At 45.8% G+C, this 22,176-nt stretch overlaps 1 long non-coding RNA gene across 1 annotated transcript in view; it reads right to left on the bottom strand.

The window, feature by feature from the left end:
* LOC125760011 (uncharacterized) overlaps positions 1–10,893 on the bottom strand; it is a 30,890-nt gene extending 19,997 nt beyond the window's left edge. Inside the window, exon 1 of the long non-coding RNA XR_007417676.1 lies at positions 10,850–10,893. This is a non-coding gene — a long non-coding RNA (uncharacterized LOC125760011). The remainder of the gene's footprint in view (positions 1–10,849) is intronic.
* Between the last annotated feature and the right edge of the window lie 11,283 nt (positions 10,894–22,176).

The raw sequence follows: 22,176 nt of genomic DNA on the forward strand, positions 1-22,176 counted from the left end.
CTGGTGGGCATCTATAGCTAGTCCTGGCTTGGCTAGGCTTTTGCCCTCTCACCTCTCTCTTTCCCACCCCTTGCTCTATGATACAATAAATGGCTATTAGGGGCCGCCCGTTTCAGCTTCTCTTGTTAAGCATCTGTACAGAGTGCTTGAGCGGTGATTGAGCTCGTGCCGGTTCATGATGATGATAAGTTCGTGCCTACGACAAACCTCGAACATTACAGCTCTGCTTTAAAAGCCCTTCGCAATGCACCGGCCGCCTTCGCTACATGTCGAGCATCGCATACGGCTGCTATTTACTTTCTTAAGCACAATGACGCTGCCAAAGCTGGGCATGGCGCCTCGAGAGAAATCGTCGAGAAACCTTTCTTGAGAAAAGATGCGGCGACATTCGTATCGGCACACACTTGGCGCCTCCAAGTGTGTGCCTAGTGACTAGCATCTGTCCAGAGGGATCCCCTGGACATAACGCTAGTCACCAGTATGGGCCTCTTTACAAGATCGATCCGTCGTGTGACTTCGATATGCCGCGAGGCCTAGACAAGATGAAACATGCTTGCACCGCATCAGACTAAACGTAGCGCACACTAACTACTTTAGGAGCAAGATTAGACTGTCGGACTCATCATTGTGCGTCTAATGTAACGTCCCAGAAAATCTGAATCATGTTCTTTGTGAATGCAAGCGATACACATCAGAGAGACAGTCTCTGAAGGCGGCTTTACATCTTCAACGGGGCTCGTGCTTAGAGTTGCGACATATTCTGGGCCCATGGCAAAGCAGCGCCTGTGCGCTACGCGCCACGAGAGCGCTGTTGACTTTCTTGCGGGCCACGACCCTGAACGAAACTTTGTGAACAGTGTAGTCTATATAGATATATGTGTGTGTGGCTGTATGTATTATGTGATTATCAGCGTACATATAATAATCGCCCAGCACCTGAAGTATGTCAGGTGAATAGCCAGGCAAACATCTCCAGCTTTTCATTAAAATGTTTCTTTCACATTTACGTATAAATTCTTCTGTGAATACGGGACATGGTGAACCCTTTTAGCCTGCTGTTTTCTAAGAACGCATGTACTGTGACCCAAACTCAATCACTAAGTCAACCGAAACTGGGCCTCCGCTGAAGAAAACATCGTACATCTTGTTCGTCAGATAAAATTATAGCTAATATGCTGGTGCCGGACATGCCATTAGCAAAGCCAAAACAGTTAATGGCGAAACGCGCCCTGCACAGTGAGTTATAAGTAGGGCTCCGTGTTTTCGAAATTTATTTTTCTTGATGTTCGGAGGGTGTTTTTCGGAGTTTAGTTTCTGGCGCGAATTCGGCGTTAATCGGAGTTTATTTTTAGTAAATCCCAAATTCTCCGAAATTCGGAGTTTAATTTTGCATTATTCTCAGTACTCCAATATCTTAGATGAAATGATATCTCGACATGGAAACATCAAAACACACGAGACGTATCTTAGTTGCCTGGAAGGTCTGAACGCACAAACACATAACGCGCAAGGACAAATACTTGAACACAAAACACCTACGTTTGTGCGCATTACAACCTTAAATCTTGTTGCAACATACGCAAGCATACTTTACGGGGTCCGTATATTCCATGTCATCTGGCGCACACCAGTGCCGCTGCAGGGCGCCGTATATCAAGATGTCGTCTCGCACTCGCGGGGCCCTACAGACGTTGACGTCTCTCGCTCTGCGCGACAAGCCCTTTGCTAAATGTGCAATGGGTTCCGCCTACGATATACTGCTGACGTGAGGTAAAGTTTATATCGACTACGAAGGCCGATCTATCAGTGACCGCTTAGAGCATGCTCTTTCGATAAAGAACGGAAAAGAGTAATACTGGCCGTGAAAATAGGAGTTTATCGGACAAATCCGTATGCTCAAAAATTTATCGGATTTTTTCGGATTTATCCGAAAACACGGAGCCCTAGTTACAAGAAACGCCGTTATGAGCAGCTCCCAATTAGTTCAGGTTACATTGTTTTTTTTATGCGTACTAGAAACATGGCGTACCAGCGTATCATGCAGTCTGTTCTTATCGGCATGTGGATACAGCCGGAAATCGAACCAGCCGTCATGGGTACAGCACCAGAACACCATATATTCACTGAGCCACCACGGACGGCTCAGTTTGGATGCTCTGGTTTTCGGAGAGCCATGATACCCTCAGCATCCGGGGCCCAATGCAAGAAGCAATTCGTTCGTACGTGTTGTTTGTCATTGGGCTGCCGCCTTCGCTGATGATATGTAGAGATATCGGGATTGTCTGAATGTTCCTCTTATGAAACATTCTGGCGTCAGAGCATTGTGTGATTACGAGGTCTGATGCCCCGACGGTACTGTTAGATAAAAGTAAAGTTTCCTCTTAGCTTTTTCTTTTCTACTGTCAAAACAATTCTCACACTTTCATAGATATAGGCACACGACACACTGACGGACGGTACGTTCTGCGTACACAAACTAACTGCCTGCACCAACTGTTATCTTATAGCTTATCACCATTGCTAATATCATTCACACAGCAATTTATTTTCAATCTTACAATTACCTTTTATGAACTGGCAGTGGATATCTAGGAGTGTAAAAAATAACAAGGAAACTGGAAGCCGCTGGTGAAGTTAGCAAGTTAGCAGGCATACGCGAAGATTTCATGGCAAGAGTTGTCCGTTATATTCGCCCTTCCCAAGTCCGAGATAGGCCATTAATATCGGCACAGACTACGTCACCGTTTGTAAAGTTTACGAATTGTGAATTCTGAGGATAGGATAGCTGCTGATCGAATACCATTCCAAGAAATGGGTGCAATGTGATGTTCGTTAAAGGTTGTCTTCAAAATGCAGAAGCTTGTCGACTGCTTTTTTCGTTTATGTATTCTTCAGTTCTGATTGAAGAAGATACAAACAATATCAAGACACGTATTCACACGGGCAAAAAGAATAGAGGGGAGGGGGGTAACCTTATGCTGCAAGTGCTCGTCACAGCAGATGCCTGTCGACCCTAAAAAATAGCATATTAGTGAAAGAAGCCAAATAATCGCAAACACCACACTGTCCACGCGTAACGAAAACTTCGTTAATCTGGACTCAGATGCCGAAATCAACATAAAGTGAGGAAATGCTGACCTAACCGGCAGCCTTAGAGGTAAACTCAACACGACATCGGTAAATCTAGGAAACGACTGATCGAGTATGCTGTCTTGCTTGAGGACAGTGTAAAACTCTCTTGTTGATAGTGAAAAACGTCATTATTATCATTGTCCATATCCGCAAAAGAACTCCTACATAGAACGTGTAGTTGAAGACAAAAATAATGCAGGCAATTTAATCCTGCTATTTGGCATATATTTAAGGAAAGCGATGAGCCTTGGCAAAGACCACTAACGAAAGAACCAAGTCAGCTTCGCACTAGTGGCGCCAAGTCTGAAGGAAGTGCGGAGCCGGGCGGCCTCCTTTGTTTCTCTTTCTTTTTCTCTTCCCTCCATTTTTTCTACGTGTTCTTGTCGCTGTTTATTTCTCTTTCTTTCTTTCTCTCTGTATATATTTCTTTTTATTTCTCGCTCCTTCTATCTTTCTCTTTCTGCCCTTTCTTTCTCTCTATTTCTCTCTCTCTTTCTATGCTGTGCTTTACTCTCTCCCCTTCCCCTTACCCTCCTCCTCACCCTCACTTCCCTTTCCCATCCCCTCGGTGTACTATACAATACAAGCCTATGTTATGCTCTGCAAGCGTGCCTGGATAACCAAGCGGTTACGATCATATCCTTCGATCGTGGGCATGCGGGTTCGAATATCGCTTCAAGAAAGTTTCTTTTCGCCAAGAGTTTGTCTTTTTTCTCTCTATTTCTCCCCTTCTTTCTCTCTCTCTCTCTGAGTACTCGTTCTCTCGCCCATCAGAGTTACCGCATCCCGCGCCGGACATATCCGCTCACCTGTTCTGGGAGCCAATCAGAAGATGAAGAGGAGGACGAAGATAGCGCGTACCGGTTCATAATGATGATAGTTTTCTGTTCGCGAATCACAACCAACGGCTGGCGTAAACAGCCACGCTGTTAAAAAGGACTAGCACAGAACACCTCGGGTATCAGGAGGTCTTCATTCCACTTCGCGCGCGTTGAATGGCGCCTGGAGCGCTGCTTTTATTCCAGACTTCCAATTCTCCACAGTATTTTGCGGCTTCCGTTGCGTGAAGACTGGAATTGTATAATTGATTCGCCATCCTAATCTTGTATTGATATTGTTTTGTTTTGACAAACATATTCACGCAGTATACACCATTTTCCGCCCGCTCTGCTTGGCCCACGTGTCCGCAGTATTCAATAAATAAATAAAATAAGTAAATGAAAAATAAGTGTTCCACTGCGTCCCTGTAGGTGAACTCTAGTGTCTTCCCACTGTTTCATGATAGGAATCAGAGCACGCTTGCAGGCACTGGCAAAATGCGACGCATATAACTCGGTGACAGTAACCTGCAGTGCCGAAAATGTTACGAACAGACGCAATATTGACTTCGTACAGGTATGCGTTCAAAAGTGTAGCTTAATTATTCCGTACGTACATTCTCTTTTTGTTGTTGTTGTTGTTGTTGTTGTTGTTGTTGTTGTTGTTGTTAATACGCGCTCAGTAGGGTCGTATACGCTGCCAGCACTTCTATCGCCTCCGGAGGTAAGGTTTCTTTGAAGTGGCAAACTTAGCGAAAAGCGAGATTGTCATGAAGGCATCAGGAAACAAAGCTGTAACGGAAGAAAACCAGCATAAGCGACAGATGAGTGGAACAGCAGGATCCCCACTAGTGCTCTAAATTTCGGCTTCAGGACGGGCTCCTTCCTGCCGTCCACACCCGCTTTAGAACATGGATCGTGCCCGACACTCGTTATTAGGTGCGAAGTATCTTATGGCCGAGTTCAATCCGGTGGTGGTGGTGGTGGTGGTGGTGGTGTGCGGCGTGACCACCCTTACTGCGCATGCGCATACCCTCTCCACTCCCCTCCCCCTCCCCACTTCACCTCTCGCCTTTCCCTCTCCACTTCCCCTCTCCTCTTTCCCTTTCCACTCTTCCTCTGAAACGCGGGCTAGACATGCCGAAATTCTCTCCTGCGCAACGCCTCGATGAGCACCAGCGCATGCGCGTCCCCTCCCCCTTTCTCTCCTCTCCTACGCTGCCCCCCTCTCACACGCCTGCCGACCGCGTTCCTTGTCGCTGTTTACCCTCTCCGGGCATCGGTCACTTGTGCTAATCTGCAACAACTTTCTCCACTCACAGTCTTGCTATCGTACAGCAAAGACGCCCGACGCCCAAGTTGAAACTGTTGAACTGTGTTGAAGCTGTTGGAACTATTTCACTCAGTGTGTTTTGTCGAATTTGCTCCTATACAAAAGTACCTAGCGAAAATAGAACGTTCAATTCTGGGCGAACTCAACAGTAAATAAATAAGTAAATAAATAAAAAATAGATAAATAAATAAATACTTTTAGCGATTAACTGAGCATACGAAATACACGGTGTACATAAAGTACTCAGTGCTTACAAAGCAACTTTCTACAGATGCATTACTAATTCGGTATTTCTCTTCTTTCCGCGTATTTCATTTGCAGTTGCTTTTTATAGCCCTGCGCGTTGCTTTGGCTGAGCGTATGTAAACAAAGTTAGAGTTGCCGCCTCCTTATGATGTAGCTACGTCATCTCCCCTCACAACCCCAACCCCTTTTTCTTTGCTTCAAAATAAATTATCCCTCTACTCATATCTGTCGCCAGCGAACCTTCCATGTAATATCGGCATATACGAACTGTTGTGATCGGACCAGCATTCCCCGAAAAGGAGGACGGGGAACGTCCTGCAGAGATGCTCAGGTGTGCAGATGCCATCCGCGGCGGCCGCGTGGACCACGCCGAACGCGTTTTCCCATGCATTCCTTCCACCTGCCGATGCGACGTAGCCGTTGTCTAGCTGGCTTTCCCTGCATTGGGATCTCCGTGGAAAGCAGCGCTCTTCGGGGGAAAAAAGGGGGAGCAAGGACCACGAGGCCGGCGCGTGGTCAGCGGGGTGTCCCACGTGCTGCCCCGGCGCCGATTGGACTGCGCCGTATCTGAAGAACTACGAACCTCCTTTCCCTCTTGATATTGGCCACCACCAATGGAGGAGGTCTTGAAAGAACAGGGGAGAGGGCTCAGCGTCACCGCCAGTCGACATTTGAAGATGTCTCTGTAATCGTCTTGCTCACTGCAAATATATGTAAATACAGTTGTTGTTTTTGAAAGCACGAGCGTCCTGAATGTCGGGCCCTACGCGCCAAGGTCTCCCAACCTTTCGTGGTGGCTTTGGCACCCACGTACCTGGCCCCCAGTCGCAACAGAACGTGCATTTATAGTCTATCAATAACGAGAAACAAAATCGAAATACGAGAAAATTTTGAAATATTTTTCAGAATAAAGGGGTGACTCTTCTGCAGAAGAAGATGACAGGGAACAAAGAGATTTAATATTGAGATTCTAAAACGAAGCTCCTGGTGCCAATAAAGCAGGGCCTACTCGAAAGGACAAAAGGTTACAAAGCCGGGGGAAATGTCAAGAAGGTAATATCTATAGGCAAAATGTCACTCAAGCAAGAGCCTTTTTTTTGTTTTGTTTTGATTTAGTGTTTACCATATCGCATTTCGCTTCCTTTTCGGATGCTTTGTTTGTCTCCGAAAATAACGTTATGAGTAGAACAATGCGACCAGTAGCGATATTGCGTTCAGAAGGCAGCAGATAGCGATGGACGAGGCGGCTTATCACAATGAGCTGTTTTTGCCACAACGCACACTATGGATCACTCGGGTGGCCAGGGTGGGGGGAGGGGAGGGACTCGCGTAGCTAGGGGGGAGGGTTCCCTCCCCTTCCCCCCCCCCCCCCCCGGCCACTCGAGTGATCCATAGTGTGCGTTGTGGCAAAAACAGCTCATTGTGATAAGCCGCCTCGTCCATCGCTATCTTCTGCCTTCTGAACTCAATATCGCTACTGGTCGCAAAGTTGAAAAATTTCGGGGGGGGGGAGGAGGTTCAATCCCCTGCACCCCCCCCAAATTTTCTCAAGTTTGCATGTGTATATATACACGCGCACATACAAACAGTCGCACGGACAACATAAAGTATGGTCAGACCCCCTCTCCCTCCGAAAAAAAATTCTGGCTGCGTCCCTGCTATTGATGAACGAATGAATTTATTCTTCCCGAGCGTCAGGAAAGAGACGCAACATACTGAAAAAAAAGCTACGAAAACGTAACAGGACATAGCAGTGGCGCTGCAAAACATTGGTCATATTATCAAGACACTACAAAAGTAATTTGTTCTATTTTAATGAATGTCAAATTAGAGGAAAATGTGAGCAGTCTAGACATGACGTCGAAACGTATATACGAAACACTGTCTAACGCAGTGCAAACTGGGGCAGTAGATCTAGAAGAATACACGCTGCTGCGGTTTGTTAGGTGACGACCGTCAGACCACGTCGTCAATTTTAAAACGAGCATTCAGATGGAGGATACTCAAGCTTTGCTGAATTAGCCTGTTTCTGTTTACAAATTGTGTATACGCATACGAATTTGGGAAATATGGGTCAGGACCACGTAGTCTGAATGAAATATACCGGCTTCGCGATTGACTGGCGCAGTGCGCACGCATTGAAAAAAAAAAGAAAGCTGTGAATTCCGCATTTGAGTGGGAGAGGACACCAGAAATCCTGATGCTACGTATATTTCGTAAGGCTGTTTTTCATTCATCGGTCGCCTTCACTGGTTATATACGTTCGCAATCACAATCAGCCTTGGCCTGTTCTTGATAACCACTCTACTATATATATCAGACAAAATTGTTTTGCGACCTGCAGTCCTTTTTCCCACAGTTTCCCCAGCGCTGCACGGTTATATCAGACAAGGCGAATGGATGGGTGCCTACGCGCTGGGCACAAACCAAATCACCCACGCATTCCCCAAAACGACGAGCACTCCCGCGCTTCAGAGCTACAGCAACAAGCCGTTCTGTACTGCGACCGGCCGTCGTTCTCGTTACACGAATCGCGGGCGAAGACGGCGCAATCAGACTCGAGCTGCCACACCGAGGTTCGTCGGCGCCCGGCGAGAAGACAAGAGTAATAGCCGCCCAATCGGGGCCCTCCTCCCACAGGGACGGGCTCCCTCGACTGTGCCTCGTCGGATGCACGCCGTCCGTCACAGCCGCGCTTTGGCTGGACGGCCACGGGAACGGTCATGGCAGGACCCACTACAAGGCGAAACAAGAAAGATCCAAGGTGGACGCGAGCGAGAGAAGCCGGGAGGACAAATGCCTGCAGCCTATCCTGAGCGTCCGTAAAGGCTTCTGGAGCCTTTTTTTTTCTTGTTTTTTTTTTTAGTTCTCGTCTCACATCGAAAGAACCTTCGAGCCAAACAAAGGCCGCGTAGGACCAGACTCCGCCTGCCGGTCTGTCTTGGACAGTGAAAAGGAAAGTGCTCGAAACAAGAAGATGGAACAAATTACGTGGGAGAGAAAAGAAATCACCTCGTGTTCAAGGAAAAACAGCGTCTCCACTTGCGTTGTGTTCTCTCTCATACACGAGGAACTTTGTTTCCTAGGCTCTAGAGCAAGTTTCACTTCGAACCGAGCTCCGAATTACCACACGTGTTATTCGCGCGAGTAAAGCCTTCTGCGCTCTGGGGAGGCTGTACAAGCGCTCTACGGGATGGTATAAAAGCAATATAGTGGCGCTGGCAACATATTATGAACGCTGCAGATGAGAACCGAGTCAGAGCTCGTATTGACAAAACGTTCCCACATTGGTAAAGTCAGCAAGAACAAAAAGCACTCACTGGTGACAGCAAACATGATATTGTCGAAGATTGCTGACCATTCAGAATAAAGTTCTTTCTGAATTCGGCGCCGGAAGCGAGGGTCAAGTTTATCGTCAAGAGGGCCTACAGTCTGTCTTGGCGTTCCCAGAGCGACCTCGAGACATCTTGTTGTTGCGAAGCTCGTAATCGATCCTTCTCATTTATGCGAACTGTTGAAACTTGAAGACACGCGTACCGAGTTTTTCTCACAGCATTAAGAACAGCCACTGAAGAGAAAAAACAAAAACAAATTCGTAATGTTCTTCAGTATCATATAACGTCATTTTCCGACGTTGGAGATGTTCAAAATGGAAATAAGTCACCCTCCTCGAATGCTGACAACATGAAAAATTGAACCGTCTGTCGACGGGATCACACGCAAGAGAGATGTGTCCACGACAGCCACGCGGCAACTCGCTCTGTGCCATCTTTGCTTCTTATAATCACAATATATCCCTGTATATACGGACGCGCTGTGTGAAAATAATTCGTCTGCACCAGCATTTTTCATATACCAGACCGAAAGCTAGAAAATATGTTTGCCCTACACAGCGTTAGTAGAGATCGCACAGAAGTAGGTTGTTTTAGTTGTTCTCAAGCCGCTCTCAAGTAAGTAAAAACACTGATCAAAATACTTCGAATTCATACTTAAGACCTGAAACACTTCAAGAACGCGCAAAGGTCATCACAAAAGACACCGGGGCACTACAGCATCCTTTTAAGTGCTGCAGTGGGCTCTGCAGCAAAACTGGCCCATGAAAACGACTAGAGCGAAAACCTCGAAAAGCTATCATCATCATCACCATCATCATCATCATCAGCCTGTCTACGCCCACTGCAGGGCAAAGGCCTCTCCCATGTTCCGCCAGTCAACCCGGTCCTGTGCTTTCTGCTGCCACGTTATACCTGCAAACTTCTTAATCTCATCTACCCACCTAATCTTCTGTCTCCCCCTCACGCGTTTGCCATCTCTTGGAATAGATCCTCGTTTTACCCGCAGTGAGGGCCACTAACTCCTGATAAAGATGTCCCGTACAAAAAGATCAGAAAGCATGGCCGATATTTTGCAGACCCTAACCTTAAACTGTCCATTCCACCAAAATTAGGCGAAAATGGAAAATTTGTTGCAGCGTTTATATGGCTTGGCTCAACATATACACGCCACTTTTCACACTAACATCAATTTGCCGCTAGTCCGCAATGTGCTTGTGGTTACGATAAATATATGTAAAACACCTCCTTCTTGAGTGCCCGCCACACGAAACGTCGAGGTGAAAACTAAAAAAAATAATTTAGGGCTTTTAGACTGTCGACCTTTCACTATAAAAGAAATACTTGGACCATTACCAACAATGCTGCTAAAAAGAAGGGGGGGGGGAGCTAAGGCGTTTAAAATCCTTGTTGAACGCACTAAAATCTTAGACACATTTTAAGAATGCGATGTTCCAATATATGTTACATTATAGTAATGTGTTGTTTCTGCATTTTATTATGTAGATTTGCGCAGGACCTATACGCGGGTTTGCAGACTCTTTTGTGCACGTTATCTTGTTTACGAAACTATGTGGGTCAATTCAGTGCTTTCTATGCAAAACGTGGCAAATTTTTTCGACTGTCTCCTCTGCTTTTTTTACATTTGCAATTTTTTTGTGCTTTTACCCTTCGCCTTTTCCTTCTTCTCACCCAGACCGCTTGCTATGCTATGCATGGATATATGCTTTACCATCTCTCCTCCTCCTTTCCCTCCTCCTCACCGTCAATTACTTTTCCCACCCCTTGCTATAATATACTAAAATAATATCTGGGGTTTAACGTCCCAAAGCCACGATATCATTATCAGAGACGCCGTAGTGGAGGGCTCCGAAAATTTCGACCACCTGGGGTTCTTTAACATGCACCTAAATCTAAGTACACGGGCCTCAAACATTTTCGCCTCCATCGAAAATGCAGCCGCCGTGGCCGGGATTCGATCCCGCGACCTTCGGGTCAGCAGTCGAGTGCCATAACCACTAGACCACCGTGGAGGGTCATCCATCGTGGAGGATCATCCCTCATCCTTTCCATCCTGCTCACCCTCACTTCCCTTTCCCACCCTTGCTATAGTATACTATACATGGCTACGCTATGCTTTACCCTCTCCCGCTCATTTTTTCCATCCTGCTCACCCTCATTTCCCTTTCCCACCCCTTACTATACTGTACTATACATGGCTATGCTACGCTTTACCCTCTCCCCTCATCCTTTCCATCATGCTCACCCTCATTTCCCTTTCCCCCCCTTGCTATACTATACTATACTATACATGGCTATGCTACGCTTTACCCTCTCCCCCTCATCCTTTCCATCCTGCTCACCCTCATTTCCCTTTCCCACCCCTTGCTATACTATACTATACTGGCTAAGCTACGCTATACCCTCTCCCCCTCATCCTTTCCATCCTGCTCACCCTCATTTCCCTTTCCCACCCTTGCTATACTGTACTATACATGGCTATGCTACGCTTTACCCTCTCCCCCTCATCCTTTCCATCATGCTCACCCTCATTTCCCTTTCCCACCCCTTGCTATACTATACTATACATGGCTATGCTACGCTTTACCCTCTCCCCTCATTCTTTCCATCCTGCTCACCCTCATTTCCCTTTCCCACCCCTTGCTATACTATACTATACTGGCTAAGCTACGCTTTACCCTCTCCCCCTCATCCTTTCCATCCTGCTCACCCTCATTTCCCTTTCCCGCCCCTTGCTATACTGTACTGTACATGGCTGTGCTACGCCTTACCCTCTCCCCCTCATCCTTTCCATCCTGCTGAACTTCATTTCCCTTTCCCACCCCTTGCTATACTATACTATACTGGCTAAGCTACGCTTTACCCTCTCCCTCTCATTCTTTCCATCCTGCTCACCCTCATTTTCCTTTCCCACCCCTTGCTATACTGTACTGTACATGGCTGTGCTACGCTTTACCCTCTGCCCCTCATCCTTTCCATCCTGCTCACCCTCACTTCCCTTTCGCACCCCTTGCTATACGATACTACACATGGCCATGCTATGCTTCCACTTCGCTTCGCACGGCTGGGCCGAGTTTTCTGTGGTCGTCGGCCTCGCTAAGAACTCAAGCTTAAACAGCTCAGCTGTTAATAGTGTCATTTCCCCTTTGCCATATAAACCTACTGTGCCCGGCGCGCGATTGAAGACACCCACGCAAGAAAACGTGTGTGCTCGGTCCTTGCGCTGTAATGCAACAAGTGCACAGTGCGAACTTACAACTCGACAAATAAGCATGTAATGCATACCGAGAGTTCCAGATAACGTTAGAGAGGCTGATGATCGTTTAACGTATAATTATTTTTCTAGTTTCCCAAGTAATCAGTACACGCAAATGGTGTTGCTGGCAGAGGAGGACAGATGATCGAACACCTTATAGGCCTCACATAGTCAAATACTGAAAAAATTTATTGACTTTTCTGTCACATGAAAGTGTTTCATGCCGGGCTCCATCAAAAACGTAACCATGTCATTCCGTCACGGAGATGACGTTACTAAAAGAGCACGCTAGTTTGCCAGCATCCGCGCAAGATGCCACTTAGCGCACTTCCTGTTTACACTTCCGTCTTCTCATCTCACTTTCAGTTTCCACCGCAGTAGAACAGCGCCGGCAAAAACAACAGACCAGACGAGGAGAAGGACAAGTAACACAAGGCGCACTGACAACTGAAAGTTTATTCGGTATCTGCACAGAATAAATACTGCCTTCACATGAATAAACAGAAGAGAGAAGGTTTTTCTGTCATCTCCATTGAAACACATTTCAGCATACTTAAGCATAGCCAGCGCTTTTGGCCGAAAATTTCGTGCTCGCGGCACGCCGCGCAACACTTTTAGTTGTTCTCTCGCGGAGGTCGACTTTATTCTCTGCGATCGTTATCCGTTCCACGGCTTCGAAATAGCACCGCAGACAGCGGTGCTATCAACTTTTGCAGCAGTCGCGCTGCCATGCCACTCTGTTCTTGCTTCCTTTCTTTCCGGTTTCCGATCGCGCCGATAAAAAATTGGAGCTCACCGGAAGCAAATACATGCGCCCAACATATGTCAGCTCTGTTCCGTTAGTCGTCTATCGATGGAGATGGAGTTCTTCAATTAACGTCATCGTGGGCCTTTTGCGTTTTGCTGCTTGTCGGTGAATAACTGAAAAACAAACCAGAAGCAAAAGAAAAGAGAATGAGAGAGAGAAGCTCAGTGAGCGGTGCGGAACAGAGACGAATAGCGGGCGCCGCTCTTGACTTGCACTTCTTTTTCATGCACACATGCTTCGCAACTAACCTGCTCGTCTAACCATTTGGGGCTTCGCCTTTTTTTTTTCATGTTTCTAATGTATGTCCGTATCTTGTGCTTTCAACGCTATTTATATTTTTTTTGTCCGACACGCTTTTCGGCGTTGGCCATCAGCCAGCGCTTACACTCTTTTTCGCGCTGTCCCGCCTACGCGGACAGCGTACTAATCGAAATGACTAAAAGATTGACGCCATGCCTTTTGTTACTCATCGTTTTGTTTGCCCGCACGCTTCGGCGCGTCAGAAAGTGCGATGCGTCATCGGGAAAATTATGGCAGCGCCATAAAACACTTTCGCATCTTCCTTTTCTTTATTTTTAAACTGATGCGCGCTTTGTTCATTATTGCGATAAATATTCAATGCCCATGAGAAGTTGGCTCGTCAGAGTGAGGACACTCTAATGTATCGAGTGATCCACCTTTTTCGCATCTGCAACAACGTTCGCTTGCCTTAATCTTGCCCTATTTTCTTTCTCGCCTTATATGTATCGGAACGCGCAAGCCCAGTTGAAGTGCCCGCGTGCGATGATGCGATGAAAAACAAACTGTCATCTTTGCCGCGGTTCAAGTTCATTGTGCAACACTTATATGTAGTTCTACGACGTTCGGCCGATTGGACTGCGAGTAGGAGGCGACACCATATCGAAACTATTTTGAGCGCGACAGCGCAGTCGCGTCTAAATTTAACGCCGTGTGGTACAATGTTAAAACCATATTCGTTGTGATTTTGCCTTCGAGGATGCCCAACTGGAAGTCTTCTTGTAAGTGCGCTCGATTGCACGAGGCAGCAACACCCACTTGAGTACTTTGAACCACGACGTTAGTGGCAATGCATGGCAAAAACACGAACGCCTTCAGTGGTTTTGCAGTTGCGCGTCCCCACGTGCCGTGGTTCGATTTTATGAGCTTTCGCTGCACTTTCGTAGGTTTACGGACCGGAACGCAGAGCTTTATTTACTTTTATGTAGGTTCTGTCCTACGAGGGCGGGCCTTGTTGCCGCATGTGCAGCGCACGCGATCGTCAGCCTATAGTAACAATACTAACTACGCCGCGCAGCCCCCCTCCCCCTTCCCCCCATCCGTCTCGTCTCAGTGTGCTTTCAAAAGCGTTCTTGTTCTCCCATTTGTACAAACCACCTAACGTTGTTCGACAATCGGTATGAGCAATCGAGCTTTTTCTTCGGTCACGCTACGGAAAACCACCCTGATGCAATAGTACTGGCGCTGAATCACGAATCACTTAGTCACAGAAAACTGGGCAGACAGAAGCGTTTCCGTGCGCCCCGATCGATTACCGTCGCCACTAACGACTACTCTGCCTGCGCCGGGTGCGAGAACAAATGATGCATTTGTGCACGGCGCTCTTGTCGGCGCACCTACACGTGGCTCCGTTATTTGTGGAGAGGAGCCACGCTCGTAAGAAGAACGATTGGTGAGCCTGGCTGAGTGAGCAGCTTGCAATGTCTTTGTTAAACTTCGGGCTCCAAGCGGTAGAATGGCAATCTACAGCAACTGGTGTGGCAGCCGATAGAGCAGCAGACGGTGACCATGAAATCTGAATGCGATGCGCCGCGTTACCATCATGAGCCAATTTTCAGATGTCGAGTGAAACGAGGACGATAAGAACAGTAATTTTTAACTCGGGCAGGCTGGTAAAATATCAAGGCCCGTATTCGCAAAAAGAGAGTTTACTCTAGAATTGCTCGTAAGAGAAAATTTCAACCAATGTTTACGCTGGACATGGTGACGTTTACCAGCCAGTGGCAAAGATGTCATTTGCCCACGAATATAAATCGCGAATTCGATCCCGAACCGCCGAACTCAGAACCGTTCTCTTCCGTAAGGACAGTTTGCCATTGGCCGGATGTTTTCCCTAATTATATGTACAGTGACAGGATCGGCTGAAAGTTTCTCTTACGAGCATTGCTAGCGTGAGTTCTCTAAATACGTGCTAAGATTTTTTTCTTTTGTAGGCGGGGTCCAGACAACAAACATTTTTCAGATTAGTGAATTTGCAAGTTACAGTAATAATAGGACATGTGTTCGGAAATTATTTGTTCACAATTCTGTGCCCTATACGCAAACAAGAGACTCGTGTTCATTGATATTCTGTCTTAAGAAAACGCAGGCCCTGCCGAAGCAACCGTCGCTCCCGATGAGCACTCACGCGGATTTAAAGAAATACGTAAGTGCAATGCGTACATACCAACGTTGTAAATGTACTCCAAAGTCCTTCTAGAGCCTGAGGATAAGATCGTAAATAGCAGCGAGAAGTGAACGAGTTGATAGGTTGGACCTAGTTTGGAAACCTAGATTGGAAAGCGGACCCGCGTACTCCATCACACCGAGAAATAAAAGTGCCGAGTAGGAAGCCAAATGAGTCCTTGACATTTATGGTTTTTCCCGTAGCTCCAGTATAGCGCCAGCGACTGTCTCATCCATTTCGCTCCATTGGCGCTGTTGTAGTGTAACGTCTGCAACAAGAGTGATGAGAAGATCATGACCTCATCGAGACGGAATCGCTGGCTCACCGCAATTCTGCGTAATTACCGCGTTAAGGCTCATTCACACTTGCGACTTGCATTGGTCGCGCGACTATTTGCGACTGGCGACCAAAAAGCGACTCAAGGCGACCGATGTTCACACCTGTGTGCGACTTATACCCGTCGCCACACAGTATTCACGCCAACTCGCATTGCTATTGCCCCGCAGAATAAGTTGGCTTGCTGTTCCTGCGCATCTGATTGGTTCAGAGGTTTGCGACTGCAGTCGCACGACGGAAGAATCGAGCAGCGAGCGACTGAGCCAAAGTGGTCCCTTTCCGACCAAAGCGGCCATTTGCGAACATTTGCGACTACTTGCTTCGCGACTAACTCGGTCGCGCAGTTGTGAACGAGCCTTTAATGTTCACACCACGACATGCGACAAAAAAAAAAAAAGAAACCACTGTTCTCTAAACGACACAAGTTATGTGCCTCGGAGTTCCAGAAAGAATCGTTGAGATTAACAGAAGCTGGTAGCGGCACAAATACTCAGTTTGTTGTCGCCCGCACATCGTGCGACGATGACCCGTCAAGCATATCGAATGAACATTTGTTTCATTCTGTTGAGATACGGAAAGAAGGAGAGAGGGGAAAAGGAAAAAAGCCGTTTTTAGAATAGCTTGACTATAGTTCACAGGTCCGTAATAACGTTCGCAGCGGTAACGACACTTCGTTAAAAAAAAAAAGAAAAGCAACAGTTAACAGACAGCACATTACAATAAGGTATATACGACAGAAAAATGACGACGTACAGGCAATAAAGGGCTACAAAAATTTGCGAATCGGTACATTACAATATGCGTCATAAAAAATGAAAAGCAAATACTATATATATTCTTTTTAAAACAAGAGTCTGAATACCGTACGCCGGTACAGTTAGATACAAGAGCTCTAAGTCAGAACCACGTCAGGTTGTAAAGGACTAGACACGAAACAACTAGATAACAGGCGCCTAAATGCAGCAATAAAAGCGTTAGATACATGACCTCCGATTTGTTACTAAAACATACTGCGTGAACAGAAGAAAAAACTGCAAATTTAGAGTGAAGGCAGCGAAAGGCACTTTAAATTAAAGATACATCTATCTTCTTATTCAAATACAGTTCATTTTGCAATATTTTGAAAGACAATAATAGTTTTTAACTGGCAATAATTAAAACGGGAGCTAACGAGCGAGTGATAGATCATAAGCTTGACTCCTTTTGGAAGCAAGTATCAAGGCCGACCCGTTACCCCGGTGAGTTGAGCGAATTTAGGCATGACGTAGCTATGTTTGAGAGAGAAATTGTGCCCAGACATTTTTAAATATCCTATAATTTCAATTGCGCGAATAATTAGTATTGTTTCTGTTCTGTTCAGATGAGAAATCATCACACAATAAAGTCCTTGGAGCCAATGTTTCGACAAGAGTTTCGTCTTTGTCCGGGTAGAAACAGATTAACACTCTTGCACAAACGCTGGTTCCAGAGACATTCCTCATACGACGGTTTCTCACCACTTGAAACCTCCATCTTCCCTTGAATGTCCGCCGTAATATGTTATACATTGGTCGCTGGGGACAGATTGAGGTAAAGAGCGCCTAGGCGTCTACATTTACTTACTTTACGCAGTAAAAAAAAAAAAAGACTGTAAAATAAACAATACGAATGAAATGAAATGAAGTAAGTAGCTATAAGAAAAATTAACACGCAGATCTCACCGACGAGAGCTCGCTGCTCACTGAGGATTCCGAAAACGCACACTCATGTTAAAGTTTCGTCCACACTAATGAGCATGAGCGCGTCCCTTTATATATAACTGCGCAGGACTAATCATAAGCGCTTTTCCAGCTCTGGGTCCGCTGAAAAATCCCTAAAAATAATTTTGTCTTTTACTGGAGATGACTTGTTGACCACGCCCCAAGTGATATTGTCACAAGGTAGCAGTGGGCCAGTGGCTCAAGGTAGTAGTGGGACCCACCCTGGAAGGGGGACAACGACGAAGTGCTGAAGGGACATTGCAAAGGTATCTAAATACCATAGAAATTTGGCTGCAGTCGATTTCATTGTCGTTAAACATCAGTAAAAGTGCGCTCTTGGTGTTTCCCCTAGCAGATTCAATTTCAATTTCCGTATTATATCAGCAGGAACCCATTCCACAAGTGGATTCTATCAAGTATTTGGGCATGATATATAATGAAAGACTTAATTGGAGTCCACACATAGAATATATAGCAGCAAAGGCACAACGAGCGTTAGGCTTATTGCGTAGGCTGAGTAACCGGAAATATGGGTTACGTAGAGACACCTTGATAATGTTGTACAAAATGTACATGCGCCCAATATTGGAATTTGGGTGTATATTATTTTCGGGCGGCCCTGCTTATAAAACAAAACCTTTAGTTTTATTGGAGCGTGAAGCGCTGCGAATGTGTCTGGGTCTCCCAAAGTTTGTGGCCATTAATGTTATGTATCAAGAAGCACGCCTTCCAACTCTTCTTTGTCGATTTCACATCTTAACGGTGCAAACTTTTTTAAAATTTTACAGCTTACCAGCTAGAAGATCTGAATACGCCTTTATCAGAGACCCCGACTCCTTCTTTCTTGCCCATTGGCCACGATTTCATACACCCCAAATAATTTTTGTTCAAAAGAAACCGGACAGCATTAAGGTGGACATTAGAACGATAATTGAAACTAATGACTCACATAGTAATATTACGATAGAATATGATGAAATTTTCCCCCGAAATCTAAGTTCCAATCTCTCCAATTTTTGAATAACAGGTTAAAAGATTACTTGGTTCATGCAGAAACAAAAAAACATAATAGCCACAGATGCTTCTGTGAATAATCAAAAGACAGGCGTAGGAATTGCTTCCGATTTGCTTGGCTGGTCATTCTCAGTGAGGCTGCCAGATTTTACGCCTGTTTTTGAGGCTGAGCTCTTGGCTATTATTTTGGCGCTTCGAAAACTGCCTTCAACCGAAAATAGTGCAATCATAATAACAGATTCTCTTTCGGTATGTACAGCACTTACAGCTTCAGAACACTCACGAGCCCTCATGACTTTGCGCACATTAGTTCCGCCACAGCTGAAACTTCTGAAATTATTGTGGGTACCAGGTCACTGTGGGATACAATTAAATGAATTGGCCGATTCTTTAGCCCGGGCTTCCCTCGATGGACCAATAATTTCGGTACTCCCAGAAGTAGAATACATTGCAGCGATCAGATATAGAAAATTAGCAATTTGTACAGATATGATGGAAACGATAACGAAATGGACAGAATATCAACACCTTAAATTTCCATGGAAACCTAAGTGGAGTCAATCTAGAAAGTTTGAGGTTATTATTTCCAAATTTAGATGCCGTGTCCCCCCATTAAACTTATATTTACACAGAGCTGGTTTGGCGATATCACCCCTTTGCCCATTTTGCGAAGAAACAGAATCTATTGAACATTATTTTATATCATGCTGCAACTATTCAATAATTAGGAAAAGACTTCTGGTTACTCCATTTTCAACGATTGGTTTAAATTTAACTGCAGAAAATGTTCTAAATTTCGGTGCCTCTGTTTTGGGACATTGTCATAGAGAAATTTTTGATGTTGTGTGTAATTTCATCTTAGCAACTAAACGTATTCCAACATAAGGTCTAAGAAATACTGTAAAAATACTCGTGACATAATTATAAAATGTCATTAAAAGTAAGTCATAGACCCAAATTTGGTCGGGTCAGGTAAACTCAGCTGTCTGGTCGGCTCAAAATTGTAATTAATATAATTATCTTTCATAGGCTATATTACCTTTTGTAATTGATTGCTCTGTATCTTCGCGTTTTTTTTCTACTTTAGTAATAGGGAGGTTAAAAAAAAATTACTGTAATTATCATCCGTGGCTACAATAATTTTTCTTGGCCAATCCCCCAGAGTGGGTATGTGCCAGAATTAGTAGGCTCCAACCAACCAACCAACAGGACCTCAGATTTTGTTTGTTCAAACACTGCTGGAACCCCTAAATGTTAATATCTCCGAAATCATTCCATTAGATAAATCAATATCCAATGTAAAAATAGAATTCGACGACATATTCCCAGCGAATGCGAAACTCTTGCCCTCTAAGTACTTAATTGGCGTATTCGAAGTTCACCTCTTACAATTAGGAATTAATAATGTAATTGCAACAGATGCATCCATGAATGATAAGAGAGCAGGTGTGGGTATCTTCTCCCAATCATTATCCTGGTCATATTCTTTACGCCTTCCAGATTATACTCCTATATTTGAAGCGGAGTTAATGGCAGTTATTTTAGCCCTTCAAAAACTTCCCGCAAATCATTCGACAGCTGTTATAGTGACCGATTCATTATCTGTGTGTTCGTCCCTCACTGCAACTTCGGAGTCAGTTATTCTAAACACATTCAGGTCATTAATCCCCATAAACATTCGCCTAGTGAGGCTCATATGGGTTCCAGGTCATCGTGGAATATTTGTAAACGAGATGGCTGACTCACTGGCGAGAGTATCCCTTGAAGGCCCAGTTTTGTCAGTTATGCCTCCTACAGCTTATGTCACAGCGGCGAGGTTCAGAAAATTTTCTCTTATTGAAGATTCAGAAAAGATTAAAATACCGAATTCAGAATATTCACACTTGCAATTTCCGTGGGATAATAAATGGTGTCCCACGCGTAAATTGGAAGTATCCATCACAAAATTAAGATGTCGTATTCCACCGCTTAATTTCTACTTAAACAGGTCTGGTCTGGTCCCATCCCCTTTGTGTCCCAACTGTAACGAACCCGAAAATATCGACCATTATCTACTAAGATGCCACCGTTTTAAAAACCAAAGGAAAAAATGCTTTGAAATTTTATTTGAAAAATTAGGAATACCACTAAGTACTCTAAATATCCTCTCCTTTGGGGCTGCTTCATTGGAATTCAGTAAAAGGAACGTCTGCGGGGCCCTCTGCGAATTCCTGATTGACACGATGAGATTACCTTGCTAATCCTTTGTTTATCAATTTATTGTTTCCCATCCCCTTTCCCCGAAAACAAAATCTTATTTATTTCGTTATTTCCTTTTCTTGTGTCACGAAAATCACCTTATTCTACTTGAAAAATGCCACCTTTCCCTTTCCCTGAATTTCTTTGTTAACCCAATGTTCCAATTCACTGTAACCGCCGGCTTCTTGGCCAATCCCCCGGTGTGGGTGTGAGCCAGATGCAAGGAACAAGCAAGCAAGCAAGCAAGGCTCCGGTCCGCCATTGTCTCGGCGTCTATTTCTGCTTGTATATATTTGTAAATATACGTTTTCTTGTAACATTATTGGTGGAGGTGCGGGGTACACCTGCCTGCCTGCGTTTCCTCTCGGAAAACCAACACGGAACTTCGGAGCGGTCGTCGCCTCCCTTTTCCTGCAATGACTGACCGAGGATCGCCGGCGCAGCAGCAGCAGCAGCAGCCCCATGTGGTTCTCCTGCCTCCTCGAGACCCAGGAACCTTTTCGGGCACTGACAAAGACAAGGTGAATGTGGAGGATTGGGTCGCATTGTACGAGCGTGTCAGCGAGTATTACAGGTGGGACCCCACGTTGATGCTCGCCAACGTGGTCTTCTACCTCAGGGAGACCGCACTCGTTTGGTACGAGACGCACGAGTCGGAATTAACCACCTGGGACACCTGCAAGTCGAAGCTCATCGAGTTGTTCAGCAGGCCATTTGGTCGCCAGCAGGCCGCAAGAAAAGATCTCGAGTCCCGCGTTCAGACGTCGACAGAGTCTTACGTCTGCTACATACAGGACGTACTGGGTCTTTGTCGAAAGGCTGACGGGAACATGACGGAGGCTGACAAGATTGCGCATATCTTGAAGGGGATTGCCGACGACGCGTCCAATCTACTGATCGTGAAGGATTGCACCACCGTCGACGTCGTGGTCAAGGAATGTCAGCGTTTTGAGCAGGCCAAGAGTCGTCGCATCAGCCGCCAGTTCGTGCGACTACCTAATACTGCAGCCACATCGACCTGCCAAGACGCCCCCACGTTCACGCAGGCTACGTCGTCAGAAAATGTCACCCGCATCGTCCGTCGTGAACTGGAAGCAATGGTTCCAGCTGACGTTCCACAGGCTAACGCGTCCACCGTATCGCTCATACAAGCAGTCGTACGCCAAGAGATTGCGAATCTCGGCATAGCACCTGTTTGCTCTATTCGCACTCCCGAGAGCACTCCTGCCGTCGTCAACCAGATCCCAGTGTACCCTTCACGCTACCGAAACCCTGCTGATTGGAGGACAACTGATGATCGGCCAATCTGCTTTCACTGCTCTCGCGTAGGACACATTGCGCGCCACTGTCGCAATCGGTGGTCGTCGACTTCCTGGAACACCGGGACATGGCGTCGATTTGAAGGTAACTCGCGCAGGTTTTCTCCTCGTTCCGATCTC

This window comes from Rhipicephalus sanguineus, chromosome 1, assembly GCF_013339695.2.
Source record: "Rhipicephalus sanguineus isolate Rsan-2018 chromosome 1, BIME_Rsan_1.4, whole genome shotgun sequence".
NCBI lineage: Eukaryota > Metazoa > Arthropoda > Arachnida > Ixodida > Ixodidae > Rhipicephalus > Rhipicephalus sanguineus.